Source organism: Dermacentor variabilis, chromosome 3, assembly GCF_050947875.1.
Source record: "Dermacentor variabilis isolate Ectoservices chromosome 3, ASM5094787v1, whole genome shotgun sequence".
Taxonomy (NCBI): Eukaryota; Metazoa; Arthropoda; class Arachnida; order Ixodida; family Ixodidae; genus Dermacentor; species Dermacentor variabilis.
Window position 1 is genome coordinate 37,532,511 of NC_134570.1, and position 18,092 is coordinate 37,550,602.

The window sequence follows — 18,092 nt, forward strand, 5'->3', positions numbered from 1 at the left end:
GTTACATGAGACTATCAATGACGTGGCTTTTTCAGGTCTTGTATGGTGCCTGAGTATGCAGATCATAATTATATTAATTACTATATTAAAGCATAAAGCTCGAACATATAATGACAGCTCATAGGCATCTATAAAGCACACCTATCTGTTAACCGAATAGTGAATTACATTCAAGGATCTTTTGAATTTACTTTATTTTCTTTGGTATATTCACCGAATATGTATGTATGCCTCTTCTTGGTCAATCCTCTAGAATGGGCAGGTCCTACAAAGATTCCTACACAAAGCCTGACCATTTCATGTCTGCTCACAGATACCTCTAAATCGCATCGATTTGTTAATATAATGGTGAATTATGTATCGTAGATTCTTTCATTTACTTAATTTTGTTTTATTTAGCGATTCGGTATGGGCCCTTGGGAATGTGTCCGTTCTTGGTCACTGCTCCAAAATGAGTATGCCCCACTGTGACACAAAAGGTGCAGAATCTCTGTGTTGCTTGATACGCGACGTACCTTTCTGTGCATATACCTGTTATCACCATTGTGCTCCCAAACAAGCGTCATACACCACCTTCGTCCGTCTGACAGCACTGCTTGTATACGTCTCACACCGTACATCCGCCTGAATTAGAGTTTTCGTTCCGGCACGACTTTCGAACGATGCAGTGGCCATAAACATAAAAATTGGATGCCAATAAACTTGTGTAATACCTTTGTGGTGGATAAAGAAAAAAAAGTCTAAGATATCGCTCGTTGCATGGATGATAGTAAATGAAATTGCACACCTCGCTATTAGCTGTAAAGTATTTCATTAACCACTTTAAGCTTTGTCTCGCATAGATGCCAAAATGTGCATTAGATATGCATATCGTTGTTGTCGTTGTTTTCGTCTTTTTTTAGGATGTCGTTAAAGTATACGTATCAGGTAATGTTTCCTTGTCAGCAGGGCGTTTCAGCAAAGCTTTGTCACTCCTCTCATTTACCGGACACGAAAAGCCACATATTCGATGTACACTATGTAAGATATTTGACACCAGGGCTCTAAAACGCTGTTTTCACCAGGCTCAATTTGAACACATTACACTCCACAGACAACTAATTCACTACTGCACAATCAGGCCTTAATGCACACCGCTAAGCACAACTAACCTACTCAGGATCGGTGCGGACAAAAAACTTTCATGCTTTAGAAAAATTAACCAGGAACGATAATCTATTCGTCTGTAGTACACCATAAGCTAGATGCAGGTAGCACTGTATGACACGCGTTTAATCATTTTTGTTGCCACCGGTCTTCGCGATGATTGATACGTGTGAAACGTACAGCTGAATCGTCACCGGCGGCAATATGTAAATATGTAGTACATTTCAAATTACACCAGATGAAGTGGCAATGCAAGATGAAAAGGGAACGTGGAGCCACGGCGTTATGTTAAACAAATATGCATGTGTATAGGCAAAAAAAAAAAAAGAGGGGGGGGGGAGGTGGCTTTTATCTGGACAAACCAGGAAAGTTGACATTTTTCTCCACATTCACGAAGTTGCTGATGTAATCACGTGTCCTCGCATCTGATCAAGGAAGTATTTTTTCAAGGTAGTAAGAGAGCACTTGACAATATGAATTGACATTGAAATGTGCTGTGCCGCTAGGGTTTTGTTGAGTCTAAAGAAGCGAAGTTGCATTATCCCTGCAGTTCATAAATGTGCTTGTCAGTAATTGGCTGCTTATTTTAATTTGTCAGATTTGTGTTAGTGTTCAATTGGGTATAACTGATGTGAGTCATGACTAACGTTCATGATTTCACATATCTCCTGTAGTAATGCGTTTCCCCACATGGCTGCGTATGTACATACATTTAGGGCGATAATCTCTAAGAACCTACATAACAGCATGTCACGTGAAGTTAGTCGTAAAGCCGCTGTCAGTGAGCAAAAAACTGCGACCACCACCGCATCACGTTCCCGAGCTCTCCGACGGATGGAGCCACCTGACTCGCGCTCCTCTCTCTCATTTTTGCTCTCCTTCTCTAATCACCCTCTGCCATCCCTCCATTCGAAAACGCTGGTCACCTCCTCCACTCTCGTGTTTGCTCAACGCGACTGGTTTCAGCGAGCAAAGAGCAAGCCTGCGGCGCGGCGTGTGCGTCGCCGGCCCATGTTGTCCGCGTCGTTCATTTAACAGTCCTGCCTCTCGTACTTTGCAGTGTCTGTGCCCCGTTTCGCTCTCGGTTCTAAGTTTTTCTCTTTCGGCATGTTCTTTCGCTCAGGGCAGTTGCCCCTAAGGTGGTTGGGAAACACGGACAAGGGCTCATCCCACGTAATGCCGATGCTTTCCCGAACGTATGCAGCTGCGCAACTCTTCATGGCAGGTCGAACGGATCGTCTAAAGAACCGAGACCCCGTCGGCACCATAATAGGGAAAGCAGACGTGCATAAGACACCAGACCACGCGTGCCCGACAGGAAAATGTCAATGGAAAACGAAAGAAAGAAAGGACGAAAGAAAGGACGAAGCTCCTGGACGAACGAAGGAGTAACAAGAGGTACGAATAGGGTTAGGCAATGCGAAACACAAAGCGACCAGCGCGTATTGTGAAACAAGAGTACCTCTCAAAAGAGGAGCGCTGCATCGAGAGAGAAAAGAACACGCGCACACCTTAAAAGTAAGAAAACTAGGCAAAGAAAAGCAGGAAAGTGGCGGTGGCGACGGCACAGCTGGGGCGGCGATGCGAGGCGAGCACAGACGGTGATGATGAGGCAAGGAAAGGCGAGGGAGGGCAGACAGAGGGGGACACAAGAGAGGAGATAGGAGAGCGAGGAAAGAGGGGGGAGGGAGGAGGCAGAGATAGAGCAAGGAGGGCGATGATTATTAAGTACCGAGGAGATGACAGACCCAAAGGCTCCAAAACAAACGACCGGTGCCGCGCTGCTCCGCCTCGAGGCACGCGGGAGCCCCTCCTCCCCGGCGGCTGCCCAAAGCGGCAACGGACGGGGGCGAGGGAGGGCGACGCCGCGTCTGCATGGCCGACGACGCTAGCGAAGAAGGTGCGCTGCTGCGGCCTTTCCCCTCGTCGGCTTGGCTGGCTTCCCGGCCTCCTGGCCTCTAGCAGCGACGCCGGTGAAGCAGGCGGCGGCCTCTCCGTTCAGCTGGCCCGCCCGCTGGCGGCGGCGGCTGCATGCGGACGCTTTCTGGATGAGGTCGTCTCTTCGTGGGCGTTCGGTGTGTGACGTGGGTTTTAATTATTTCTCGGTATGTATGCTTGGCAAACAATAGGGCACAAATACAAGCGGCGCTCCTTCGCTCAAAAGGTGACGCGAGCGGTGGCCCGACTATGGGCCGATGGAGCCCCCCACCACTGCACACGCAACACAATGGCGATAGTTTGTGACAACACTTCTTAACACCGTAGACGTAGGGCACAGGTCATCGGTTTAAAAAAAAATCACTTCGGATCCAACGCAATCGTTGGAATCCACGTTAAGCAAAGCTATCTTGAATCGTTTCGATTAACTGCTATGCAATAAAGACACACGATACGGGCAACTGTGTACTATTTCAAACTTACGTGAATGTTTTCCCACACTGCAGTTGTGCGGGAGAACACCCCGCTAGAACGAGACACCGACAGCAAACCCGGAGAAAGGCACAGAAAAGATAGGTCAGCACGCAACGCCTGAGCAACTGTAACGCGATAGCATAATCATGACTGTCCGGGTTACATGGTCTTCAGAATCGTATCGCATTTTTAACCCTTTCCAGGACGCACAAGGTGTGATGATGCCATGATCGGCCCACTAAGTCGCAACGAATGGGATAGCCGGCTCTTCGAGGGCCTACGTTTCCTGCTGTTCATTATTGAACAGACAGTCTTTAATTACGCATTAATTCAGGGTCAGCCCAGTTTTCATGAATCTGTCTCCAGGGTCGGCTCAGTTTGCTACTGCACTGTCGCCAGGATTGGTCCATCTTATTCGGCGAGGTACCGAATATCCACGCAAGAACCCGACAGAGCAGGCAAAAAAAAAAAAAAGAAAAAAGAAAGCACCGCTTTAATATGGTAATCTGTGGAAGTTGGTATTTGTTCGCATTGCGACAGCGCACACGAAACATGCGCCACAGGAAGCTACAGGGTCAAGCGTTTGATTTATTGGCGACCACACGCTGATATTCTATACTTGAGGTTAAGGGAGATAAATATAGTCGCATAAACGTTACGCAATGCGTAGAGCAAAACGAAGTCAAATACGGAGGGGGATTAAACGGAGTGGTGAAATAAAAAAAAAATTGCAGTCGTACGGAAGGATCAGGCTGACGCAGTACACGGATTAGAGGTCGCCGGGAGAGGCCTCCGTTCTGCAGTAGAGATGACATAGGGTAACAGTGATGATTAGAGACCGGAACTTCAGATAAAATGTCTATTTTTTTTTTCTTACGTCCTTATCGTGATTATTTAACGCATAAGCACAAACTGTATGTCCATAAAACTATTTAGTTGCACTTTCATTGTGCCTATAAGTTTATTTCGATGTTGGGGCTTACATTATATTTTAAAACCCCAAGAATGTATTTTTCGTTGTTTTATCTTAGCCTTATTATGTTTGTAATGTTATAATCCACCGGGAAACTTGCGTCAAGGAAGCCGAATATTACCACAAGGGCTTTGGCGGTTTACAGGCTGTTATTACAGGATGTAGAGGCTTTTGTGCTAGTTGGTTTGAAACAGGCATCAAAACCATAGCGCTTAGGGGGCGTGAACAAGGAAGAAAGACAAGACTGGGCGCCCTTCTTCGTCGTTCTTCTTTGTCTGCGTCACCTAAACGCTATGGTTCCAATAACACTTGTTATGAAGATGACAAGCGATTAGAGAAGATGACCGCTTTGAGAAGGCCTCAAACTGCGTTATGCGACGATACAGCTGAAGGTGACTTAGCATAGTACTTGTGCGATCACTTCACGTTTTTAGCCGACATCGTCGAGAAACTTTAGTGCTCGGCCGCAGCTCTGACCCGGAATGGGGGGGGGGGGGAGGGGGCTCATTCTGGACGTTCAGGAAAGGTTCGCCACCATCCTCAATGGCCCTGTTGCAGATAGAGTCAGCTCGAGGCTTCAGTCTGTCTGGGCGAAAAATCCCGGGGTTTTCGTTACCAAAGTAACCGTCGAAGGTTCTGACCGGAAAACATTCTGGATTTTCGGACGGCGTTGGACCATTCAACCTTCCGAATTATCGTATTCTTCCATACCATAGCCCAGGGGCTATGGAATTTTAGAAGTTCAAATACATAATCTTATTTCCTCACACCGGAGGCGCGCTTGAATATAACGAGGCCAGAGGGAACCTGCATACTTATTTTCCGTGGCTAAATCACACATAGCGAAGTTAGCTCCGAAATGATCGTCGTGGCGCACTATAGCAACAGTTTCCAGCTCGTAGTGGCAGCTCGTGATATGTGAGCGAATGCTGCTCGCGACACTTCATGCGGCTGCTTTTAAGTGTTTCGACTCGTGAGCGCATGGACGAAACCTCGTTGCAAGATACTAAGGGCATTTATAAGGGGCTTCACTTATGCTTAAAACACAAGAGCAGTTTTGACGGCACCGAAAGGAAGATGAGCCTTGACGGCATTTTTCAAGCTCAATGAAGTCGAGCGTGTGCAAGAAATGAAGATTCTGAAGGCAATGACGACATTGAGAAGGCGTTCGTTGAATCCAACATGCTTGATTTTTGTGCTGGCAGCCCCGACGAAAGTGATTTGTTTTACCGGTTGCAGACGCTCTTAAAAACAGAAATATAAAAGGAAAAAGAGAATACCTAGTTTCGGTCGAAGTTTTTCCCTGCGGTCTATATATCGGGTGATGACTATGTAAGAAAACCGTTTTATTTGGAACCTCAATTAGCCCCTGTTGACTATACATCTGGCGTGGAATATAGTCCAGGAAATGCGGTACAAATGTGTGCACCTATAACTTCGATGAATGTGGAGCGTTCCCTTTCTGCATAGAAACAAACGCAGGCAAAAGAGGCCGTATACAAGAAACCCGAAAGTTTTGAAATGGCACTTGTTTGTCACTGCTTTCACAACTTTGTTTTTCATGGTATCTAGTCCCATTATGTTTCAGATAACTCATGTAACCTACCCAACGTGGCCTCATTACATTTTATCTAGAAAATCAAGGTTATTTCACAAAACTGGGGTTCAGTGGGCTGCATTTCTTAGAAAATCGTAATTTATTCTCAGATGCACACACACCGGAAGTTCTTATTTTTAAGCCTATACATGCCTAAAGGACAGTGTCTGGCGCCCATTTATACGAGCTTAAGGTATAAATGATCTTATTAGTGCCTGTTATATCTGTCTAAAACAACATTATTTAGCGTCTAAACGTGAAGTCTCAAGTATTGATAATGCCGTATAATTGCGGCAGACTTAATAAAAATAATATAAGCTAAAAGTAAAAGAAACGATAATAATTTGTAATTGCAGCTGGCTGCATCGTAAGTTTAATGACGACATGTTATAACGGAATGGAATGCTCAAAGAATAACAACCGAAACAAATATACAGGTCCAACGCACAGGTTGGAATATGTGTGAAACGAAGCTTTGGGAAAGAGGTTAACTAAATGCTTTAAAATTAATCGCAATGTGAAGAATTTTGTTTACTTTCATTCTATGCAACGAGCAATCTCGTGGAATGTTTTTGTTTGTCCACCATAAATGCCACAAGCTTATTTTCATCCAATGTCTATGTTTATAGCACTCATGAATCGTTCAGAAGCTATGCCCATACGCAAACTCCAATTCAAGCGGATACAGGCAGAGACGTCATATGGAAAAAGGCGACTTATGAAGCTTTGAGAGCAGAATGGTGATAACAGGTGCATGAAAAGAAAGGTACGTCCCGTATCAAGCAACACATAGAGATTCTGCATCTCTCGTGTCACAGTGGGGTATACTCATTTTGGAGGAGTGACCAAGAACGGACACATTCCCAAGGGCACATACCGAATGGCTAAATAAAACAAAATGAAGTAAATCAAAGAATTCACGACACATAATTCACCATTCTGTTAACAAGTTGATGTGATTTAGACATATCTGTGAGCCGAGATCAGATGGTCAGGTTTTGTGTAGGAATTTTTGTGGGACATGCCCATTCTAGAGGACCAAGAAGAGGCATACACATATTCTGTGAATAAACCAAGGAAAATAAAGTAAATCCGAGAAATTGTTGAATATAACTCACCATTCATTTAACAGATTTGTGTGCGTTATAGATGCACATTTGCCGACATTATATGTTCACGCCTTTATACTTTAACATAATAATAATATAACTATTATCTACATACTTGGGCGTCATACAAGAGTTGTATAAGCCACGTCGCCGGTAGTCTCATATAACATCCGCACCTATATATCGATATCTATACTTACCGAGACAGTGCCCGACCCACACAAATGTATCCGCCGAGATAGCGACAGACCCAAAAGCACCAAGCAGTCCGGCAGACACGCGAAACTCGGGAAAGTAGGCAAACAAAACTTAGCTTTAAAAGTGCGACCATGCGCAAAAATGGACTCCTTTGTCTTTCCTGACACTGCGAAAGCATGCCGTTGATGTTATGTGGAACTCTCTACATGCCCTTCGGTGGTGCTATAGTATAAGCTGGATGCAAACAGAAGGCCGCCAACCGCACGTACCGCTTCCACTGTGTGGCAGTCTCCGACAGCTGCTACAAACTTTCCCGCAATGCAACCTTTCTTAAGATTGCCAAGCTGGTTTTCCCGCAGTACACAAATTGGGTAAAGATATGGTGGCCATCGCGTGATTGAAACGGTAATTACTGGACAACTGGTTGCACTGTTATTGTTTTCGTACGTGGGCATAACCGCGAAAAATGCTGGAAAGCAAATACTATCCAGAAGGCGCACAATTTGTCACTGTTGTAGCAACGTATTAACTGCAATACATTGCATTGCGAAAAAAGCGGCTATGCGCTTTCCTTTAAACATCCTTTCTATACTTCCTTGCAATAACGCATAGCGCGAACTCCGCCTGAGCCTGAGACAGAAATCTATCTGCTACAATATCAAACGGCTGTTCAGCCAGCCATCAGCATCCATGTGGAACGCTCTTCCCCTCAGACTGACTGACTGATCGGAATGCAATCTAAAAAAAATCACGCAGACACTGTTGTCTCTGGAAGTTGTCTAAGTATGCGTGAGCATCGTGACACTTGCTAATTTCCACGCAGCCCGGTGTCATTATCAGTGTTATGAAACTAGATCCGGCTAGTAGAAAAGACAACGCTGTGGCGACTCGAACTTCTGCGGACGGCGACGCAAGGCGCATCGACAACGCAAGCGAAGTCGCGCAGGTGGCGGAGCCAAGTGCGCTGACGACGTTCCGATCATGATAAGCCGTTATCGGTATTTAGCGCCTTATCCATCCACGTCGAACCATTACGGATTGTTGTCATACGTACTCCGGCGGCGGCTGCGTATGGCACGGCCACGCGGACCGTATCCTGAAAGCGATCTGCGATGAGGACGGAGTGCCGACTGCTGATAGCTCCGCGCACTGTGTTTCGTGAGCTTGTGAGTGCTGTGCTCTCGCTGCTTCGTTCGCGTCGAAGCGACAGGCAGCATGAAGGTAAAGTCCCTCGTTGCTGCTGGCTCTTTCTGGAAAGTGATCGTCTTACGTGACGGACGAACGGTTTTTCTCGTTGGGTAAGCATAGAAATGCGTAAGCATTAAAAAAAATCATATACCAATTCTTGCAACCACATATATCACAGGAGCAAATGACAGGCACTCCCTTCGGAGAAGAACATGAGTCTATGGAAATATGATCAAAAGAAATAAGAATTAATTAAAGAAAAGAATAAGAAGCGGACAAGAACAGTAGCGTGAGGGTGCCTGATACACAAGGAAGCCCCACACAGGCAATTTCTTAAACTTGTTTCATTTCTTGGCTAAAAGTGTTAAACATATCATTTGTAAGAGAATACTATAGTGAAGAATTAACATAAGTAGTTTGCCGCCCCAAATTACACGCTTTGCTGATGTTATGTATGCTGACTAGAAAGATCATATCTGCTGATTTATGAACCAAGTCCAGAATAAGCAAAATAGAAAGTAAGCTCTACATTTGTTTATTCAGCAAGCTCCTATAGTGTAATATATGCGCAGTGGCCGATTGTATTACACATACATGATTTTGGAACGCAGCATACGTCCGTATACAAGAAGGCAAGCAAACCAGACGCAAGTTTAAAAGGCCGCTGCTCAAAGACAAAATGAGGTGCTCAATCCGGTGTTGCAACGAAGTTCTCGAGTGTATCAAAATGGACATCGTTTGCAATATATATATATATATATATATATATATATATATATATATATATATATATATATATATATATATATATATATATATATATATATATGTCTTAGTGCAGTTTAAGAAACCACTTCTTGTCGCGACAGATTACTGACACGGAGTAACGAGGTTCACGGGAGGTTAAAAAAAGAAAAGTAATTACCCTTCTCGAATGCCGACACCAGTCCCAAATTTACCTTGAGAGAACCCAACAAGCTGGGCTGTACTACCGCCTGTGGCTACGCCACTCAGATCCAGCCACTGCATGGTCACGTAGTCGGAGACCGCCGAGCAATTTCTGACTCGTTTGCGCCGCAATTTGCTTCGGGCGGAGCAAAATCTTTGGGATAGAAAAAAAAAGAAATGAGGGGGCCCAGAAGACGTCGTTGCCCTAATCAACGTCACGATGAAAGTCACTGATGCGTGCACAGACTCGGAAAACACGCTAGCGTACGCTGGGCAAACATTGGCGTCTTGTAGGAGGCAAGAGGAGGCCGACGATGACAAGGGGCAGGACATTGTAACAAAAGAAAGATTAGTATACTTCTCCGCTTGCCTCCTCGCTATTCAGTTTCTAATTAGCGGGAGGTCGTTAATTAAACGAGGCACGCAAACTCTGAAGTTCAACGCAAACGAAGCACCGGACGAAAAGACAAGCACGCGCGCTAAAGAAAAAGAAAACAGAAAATGGGCGAGCACAATTTTTGCTTAGTGTTGGTTCAAGTCAAGCCAGTATAAAGTCGAGCGAAGTCGAGCGGCGAGTCGAGTTTGTAATGATGTGAAGAGCGCTGGAGTGTGCCCGCGCGAGCGTGCGCTTTGATCACTCTTCAGAATCATCGCTCTTAGAATGCCCGACGTAGCCTTGTAGCCTCAACAATTTTTTGGCCTGTTTAGTATGGTAGTTCCTATGCAAGCCAAGACGCGCGTCAAATATTGCTACACTTGTAAGACGCGCCCTTACCTGATTTACATCGCATCAGTGGCCACTTTGTGGGCATTGTGGTCGGGAGGGGAAAAATGTGCGTGCGTGGAAGGGGGCAGGGTGAGGCTTCGGCCAGTTCTCCCAGACTTCGGCATGTCTGCTACTGCAGATATTCAATCACGTAGCTCGGCGTGGTCGGTGGTCTCTGATCTTGGGAATTCTAATAATGTATGCTATAGTTATCTTACGGTCATCAGAAGAAGACGGAAGAAGAGGTATGGACAGCGCATTTATCCTGTTCGTATACCAGTTGTACCGTCATCTGCGCTGTTAGCTAACTGGTCTTGGGGCTTGCGAGAAACCAACGTCGAAAGCACCATCGGACACCACGGGACGGCGCTGCTACTAACGAGCGTTCGCTGCTATTAAGCGTTGCGCGCAGCATCAGGCCGACACATTTACCATTTGCCACGAAGTTCGCCATCTCCTTAAAATCCGAACTGTTCGATATCCTGTCGAAAACCCCGCCGCATCCCATCCGAGGATTTTCTCACTCTCTCTGCATTTTTTTTTTTCATCCCCAACACACCCTGGGTCCCGTCGTCGTTCCACGCATTCCCTCGCGTGAGCTCTCTCTCTCTCTCGCTCTCTCTCTCTCTGGCTCTCGCACTGTCCCGGTCTTGTGCACCTGCAGATAATTCGCCCGCGCAGACTCGGAATCCATTAATGGGCTCCATCCATTAGCGCTTCAATTTCACCCTCCGCGCCGAGAGTGGGGCGGCCCGTTAAGCGCGAACACGAGTGCGCGGATCGCGTCTCTCCCCCCCTTCCCCACCCCGTCGTCTTCCCGCTACACCTTTCCCTTCCCTGCTTGCTCTAAACATTGGGACGCTCGATTGTACTGCAGACCATATAGACATATTAGAAGAAGCGGCGGCTCTTATACAGCACGGAACAGACCCATTCTCAAATGTGAGCACTTGCAATCGACGCCTGGTGCCATATAGTAATCGCTTCTGCATTAGCAGGCACAAATTGGGCCTGCCGCTAAACAGTATAAGCCGCCTGCAAGGAAGAGACGTGCTTTTACCGCTGAGTGAATGCATTCGCAAAGTCACGCTATGGCTATTGCCGCCCTGCACGATGTAGTCGCGTGAGTGCTCTCCAAAATGGACGAGCAAACTCGAAACGGGAGCCGGGAGCTTCGTTGTCCAAGAATGACGGGAAATACAGGAAAAGGGATCGTAAGAACAATGACTTTTCGCATCAGCGCGCATCTATGCGGGCGGGTTTTAGGGAATGGGCCGCGTGGTAATGGGGAACAATGACTTTAACGGGCGCAACGGCAACGGCTACCCGGCGAGGGTGTAATCCACCATGCTCCCGTAAGTGGATTCCACCGAAGCAGGCATTAGGCAGAGGCGACAGCTTGGGTTACTTTACGTTTTGTTTCGTGAGAGAGCGCATACGTGGGCACATTCTTTTTTGCCGGCACCTTCTTGAACGAGCTTCCATCTGTAGCCATTTCTTTCGCACGCGAACGCTTGCTTCCTCTGCAGCTGAAATTTGAAATCCGGGGACGACTTTGTGTGTAATAAATTGAACAAATATATGAACCTGAGAAAGAAAGATGACAAACGTACTTGCTATCATGCGTACGATAAAAGAAAGTTCTGTGGCCATACATGAAGCCTTGAAGGGCTCCTGACCAGGTCCAATTGCAATCTTTTTTTTAACGCTGGGATTTGCCAAACGCTGTTTAGGGAGCGTTTTACCGAAATAATTTTTCAAATTGGTGTCAGTGACTACTTCCCATGCCCTGTAAACAGGGCATGTGATTAAAGAAGACAACACCCCGATTGCATTGCATGAAAACAACATGAACCTCAACGTCATATACAAAGACAAAGTTGATAAGGATAAGTACAGCTCGCACAGACCAGTTACAGTAACGTCGGCGATATATAATATAGAAATGCAAATTGGAAAATAAGGGTTGTCAAACTTGCTTTGCTATTTTGGTATATATATATATATATATATATATATATATATATATATATATATATATATATATATATATATATATCAGGAAAGAAAGAAAGAAAGAAAGAAAGAAAGAAAGAAAGACGGACGTTATGACATATATTTTTAATGACGTGTCGGCCGTAGGACCGGCCTTCGTCCCCGACGGCATTATGACGGCATAATATAGAAGAAAGGAACCTGGGGCCCGCATACTCCAAAACGTTCTCACGCTAGAACTGTTCGAGAAGCATATTCTATAGCCAATCGCGATGTTGGACATTAATGGTGAAGGCGGCTAGCCCCTCGCAAAGGTTGCTTAAGTGAAAAGAAAAGAATTTATGAATTCGATCACTGGTGTATCAATTGTAACTGAGTAGAAAAAAAACACACACACACACACAAGTCGGGACATTTCGCCGTCCCGACTGTGTCGTGTCGGGACTCGAGACATCTATACTCCGACGACGGTGCTGTCTCACTAAATATGGGAGGATCAGCAACCCTATAGCGGCGTCTGAATATGCACGTATTTCGGAGGCTATGCACGTGAGGCATTGTTACAGTGGATGAAGACAATTCTACGCGCGCATTAGAACAGAGCTCATGAAAAACATGGCAGTGTTTCCAGTTAGTCATTAGAGTACTCTTGTTGCAGTAAATAAGTTTCGTGCCGGTAGAATCGCTGTAAGCATGTTTATTTTTCTCGCATGGTCTGGGATAGTCATGCGCATTTTTGCTTTTTAGCGACGAGAGCACCTAGGGAGAGTTTAACCCATTGAGAGGATTGATTAGAGCACTTGAAGATGCCCGTTCTTTATGGTGCTTGACGGTTCACAATCTGTACATTTAGGGAAGGTACTCGGTTATCCTACTTTGTTCCTACTTTTCTCCGCACACACTTGCGCACACGCGCACACGTGCGCGTGCGCACGCACACACGCACACACACACACACACACACACACACACACACACACACACACACACACACACACACACACACACACACACACACACACACACACACACACACACACACACGCGCGCGCGCGCGCGCACACACACACACACGAATGAAAACACTGTAATAGCTCAGATGGGCTCACAAAAGGGTATTAACGGAGCACAGTTGTCAAACAACCACGAGTTCGTTTTTTTCTTTGCAAACGTAATAGAAAAAAAATTCAGTACCCTACATTTAAGCCCAGCTTTCCCACACTATCTCTGCCTAAGAAGGTTCTACTATTCGTAGGTGTATAAATTTCAGGTGTTTCAAACCGGAAGAAAGAATCGGGCAGATGGCGATTCCTATCTTTTCGCACGTTTTCTTCTTTTCTTTTCCAACAAGGTATAACGACGACGAATCACGCCATGCTGAGAATACCCTTTCATTCATGAAATACGACCCATGGTGAGCGGGGATAACCGTTGCACCATTGCGCCCTTGGCTCGGAGGCTGTATAACATCCGCCTTCCGCTTCGACCTTGGCGATCGTCCGTTTACCGTTTCGGTCTTCGATGACGGTGTGGGCGCAAGGCATAACGGTCAACAACGAGCCTTTTCCACTCGCCCTGCGAGCCTGCCATGGCGGCGCCGCTGCGGTGGGTGGTCGAGAGCCGCCAAAAGCGCAGCTATTCGACGCGCGGCCGCCTTAATCCCTCGCGGATTGATTGGCTTCGTGAACGATCACCACGTTTGGTCGAGAACGCGGGAGAGAGGCCCACGCGCGCTCTTCGAGCGAGAGAGTCAACTCGTTCGGCCGTTTCCTGCACCACTCGCGGTTTGCGCGATGGATCACCTTGCGGTCGGAGAGAGCTCGCGGTGTGCCGTATCTACGCATATTTAAGCGCTCGTCTCGGCAGCGCGTCAAGGTGGCGGGCAACTCGCGCTTATTTCACGCCGCTTCACTCGAGTGGCACACGAGAGAGAGAGAGAGAGAGAGAGAGAGAGAGAGAGAGAGAAATGGATCACCCTGCCTCTACGAGGTGTTTGGATCGGACTGCTGGTACGATCTGTTGGGAACTCGGCGCTGACGCCCGTGGTTGTACCTGGGTCGCAAGCCCCAAGGGTAGCGTTGGCCTGGCGGCCTGGGGTACAACTGCAAGCATCCGAAGGTCCCGGCAAAGCATGAGTCGACAGGTAACAACGAAACAACTTGTTTATTTTAACATCGCAAAGAGTTGGCGGTCAGGTTTGACCGAAGTAGAGAGACGGGAGAGCACACTTCACTCAACGGAAGAAATCGGAGCCCCTCCTTTTGGCGTCCGGGGGCAGCTGTTTTTATACTCTCGCAGTTGAGGGCAAGAAGGAACCCCTCAAAAGACGAGCACGTGAATGTACAATGGGCTAATGGTGACGCACACTGTCGTAGCGATGCCGTAGCACCATGTCGTGGCGCTGCGCACGATCTCGTAGCACCTGGTCGTGGCGCTGCGCAGCACACTGTCGTGGCGCTGCGCAGCATACTGTCGTGGCGCTGCGCAGCACACTGTCGTGGCGCTGCCGGTCGGACACAATGACTGTAACGAGAAGATGGTCCCTGCTTTGGCATCGCCTGTTTCGGGCACAATGACTGGAACGAGATCCCTGCTTTGGCATCGCCTGTTTCGGGCCCAATAACTGGAAGGAGATCCCTGCTTTGGCCTCGCCTGTTTCGGGCACAATGACTGGAACGAAATCCCTAGGCGGTCGCATCGCCGCAGACGCGCCTGGAAACACCTGGCGATGAGTGTTGCGGTGACGACGATCGGGCCAAAATGTCCGCCGCCCCGCCGCCGTCGCGCCGGCAAAACCACGTGTCGCAGGCGAAACGCAACAGACCGCCCCGCCGGGGAAAGGAGATCCCGATGGACAGGGGACTGCATCCGCTGTCCGGAGGGATGTCGCTCGATGATGCTCATAACCGAAGTCGGGCGTCCCTTGACGTTTCTTGAGCGCAGCGCACAGAGAAGGCCTCGTTCTCTCGTTCAGGTTCGCACGGGACACTGCAAAGTGACTTCGGGAGAGTTCACATTTTTGTTCTCGTTCCCGGCAAGCGTTAGAACTACGCTGAAAACTCAACCGCTCAGTCAGCAAGCACGGCACAACCCTCACTAAGCCCTGCCAGGCTCTTTCCCCTTTTTATACCACTGCCTAGTTCCTTACAGTAGTCTAGCATCACTCAGAACGCGTCCACAAATTGAAAAATGGCACTAGAAAGCATATCATCACTTTGAAACACTAAACAAAAGCAATATGTTAAAAAAAATCCTGCCTCAGGAAGAAAAACATCAGTAACAAACAATTTTGAGGCTGATTCCTACGTTAGGGGCTTCGACTTAAGCCATCGGCGTTACCGTTGAGACTCCCCTTTTTGTAACGCACCTCAAAGGAATATTGTTGTAAAGCGAGGCTCCAGCGCAGGAGGCGGCCATTTTTGGGAGAGATGGTCTGCAGCCATTGGAGAGGGCAGTGATCCGTCTCAATGATAAACCTCGAGCCGGCTAGATAGCATGACAATTTCTGAACGGCCCACACGAGACATGCACACTCTTTCTCGGTGGCGCTATACGCCTGCTCACGACTGGTCAGCTTACGACTAGCATACAGGACGGGGTGTTCTACTTCTCCATTTTCCCGTTGGCACAGTACAACGCCCATGCCTCGCTCACTAGCATCGCACTGAACAATGAACCCTTTTGTATAGTCTGGCGATCGTAGCACAGGCTGGCTTGTTAGGGCACTCTTTAGGGCGCTAAAAGCTCTTTCCTTCGTCTCGTCCCAGACGACTGTTTGAGGCTCTGTCTTTCTTAGAGCATCCGTCAGGGGAGCCGCGATATCAGAGTACCTAGGGATGTACCTCTGATAGTAGCCGGCGACACCTAAGAACGACCGAATATCGGTCTTTGTGCGCGGTTGCGGAAAGTCTCGCACAGCGGCCACTTTTATTTCAGAGGGGCGGCGACGACCCTGACCAATCACGTGACCGAGGTAGACAACCTCGGCCTGTGCTAACTGGCACTTAGGAGCCTTTACTGTCAAGCCTGCTTCGCGCAGGCGGGTTAGCACTGCCCGCAAGTGTGTCATATGCTCAGACCAGGATGCGGAGAATATCGCTACGTCGTCTAGATACGGTAAAGCGAATTCTTGCTGTCCCCGCAACACTTTATCCATGAGACTTGAAAAACAGTATGGCGCGTTCTTCAAACCAAAACTCAACACTTTAGGACGGAATGTTCCCATTGGTGAAATGAACGCCGCATACCTACTAGCCTCTTCTGTAAGTGGAACCTGCCAATAACCCCTGACAAGATCTAGGGTGGAAATAAACTGAGCGCTACTAACTTTCTCAAGGCGCTCCTCGATGTTAGGGATCGGATAAATTTGATCCTTAGTGATGGAATTAAGCCTGCGGTAGTCGACGCAAGGACGAGGTTCCTTGCCCGGTACCTCAACTAAAATCAAAGGGGAGGTATAATCACTCTCACCTGCCTCAATAACACCGAGCTGTAGCATTTTCTTTACCTCAGCCTCCATAATATCGCTCTGGCGGGGTGACACCCGATACGCCTTGGATCGTACTGGCTCTGTGGAGGTAAGTTCTATATCATGAGTAAGTACAGAAGTCCTACCAGGCCTCTCAGAGAACAGACCTTGAAACTCTTGTAATAGCTGGTGTAGTTCGGTTTTCTGCTCAGGCGACAGCGGTGCTTTACTGATAAGGTCACTAATGACTTGACCGGTGTCTTCCCTGTTCGTCACTGAGCCTAGTCCCGGAAGCTCGACCGGAAGCTCTTCAGGAACGTTTACCATCATGCACACCACTGCTTCCCTTTGTCTATAAGGTTTGAGCAGATTACAGTGGTAAACTTGCTGTGCTTTCCGCTTTCCTGGCAGACTTACCACGTAGTTAACGTCCGACAGTTTCTGAACAATTCGTGCTGGGCCCTCCCACTGCACGTCTAGTTTGTTGTTTAGCGATGTGCGCAATATCATGACCTCATCGCCAACCTCAAAACGACGGGCCCTGGCTGTCCGATCATAATAAACCTTGGCCCTCTGCTGGGCCTTTGCCATTGCTTCACCTGACAACTCTTGTGCCCTTCTTAAGCGTTCGAGGAGCTTAAGCACGTACTCCACCACGACTGGGTCGTCGCCCCTACCTTCCCATGATTCTCGAAGCATGCGAAGCGGAGATCGAAGCGAGCGACCGTACACCAGTTCAGCTGGCGAAAACCCCGTAGCCGCATGCGGCGCGGTCCTTAAAGCAAACATCACCCCAGGCAGACACAGCTCCCAGTCAGTTTGATGTTCAAAACACAAGGCTCTCAACACGCGCTTCATGACGGAGTGGAGCTTCTCAACGGAATTCGACTGTGGGTGGTACACTGAGCTGTGTAGCAGCTTTACCCCACACCTTTCGAGAAAAGTTGTCGTCAAAGCGCTAGTAAACACTGTGCCCTGATCTGATTGAATTTCTGCAGGAAAACCAACTCGCGCAAATATGGACAGTAGTGCATTAACTATCTCAACTGAGCTGAGTTCTTTAAGCGGCACTGCTTCAGGGAACTTTGTCGCTGGGCAGATCACAGTCAAAATGTGTCTGTACCCCGTGGCTGTTACCGGCAGAGGTCCCACAGTATCAATAACGAGCCGTCTAAAAGGCTCCGTAATGATAGGTACCAATTTCAACGGCGCCCTCGATTTGTCCCCTGGTTTGCCCACCCGCTGACAAGTGTCACATGTCCTCACGAAATGGTCTGCGTCCCGAAAACACC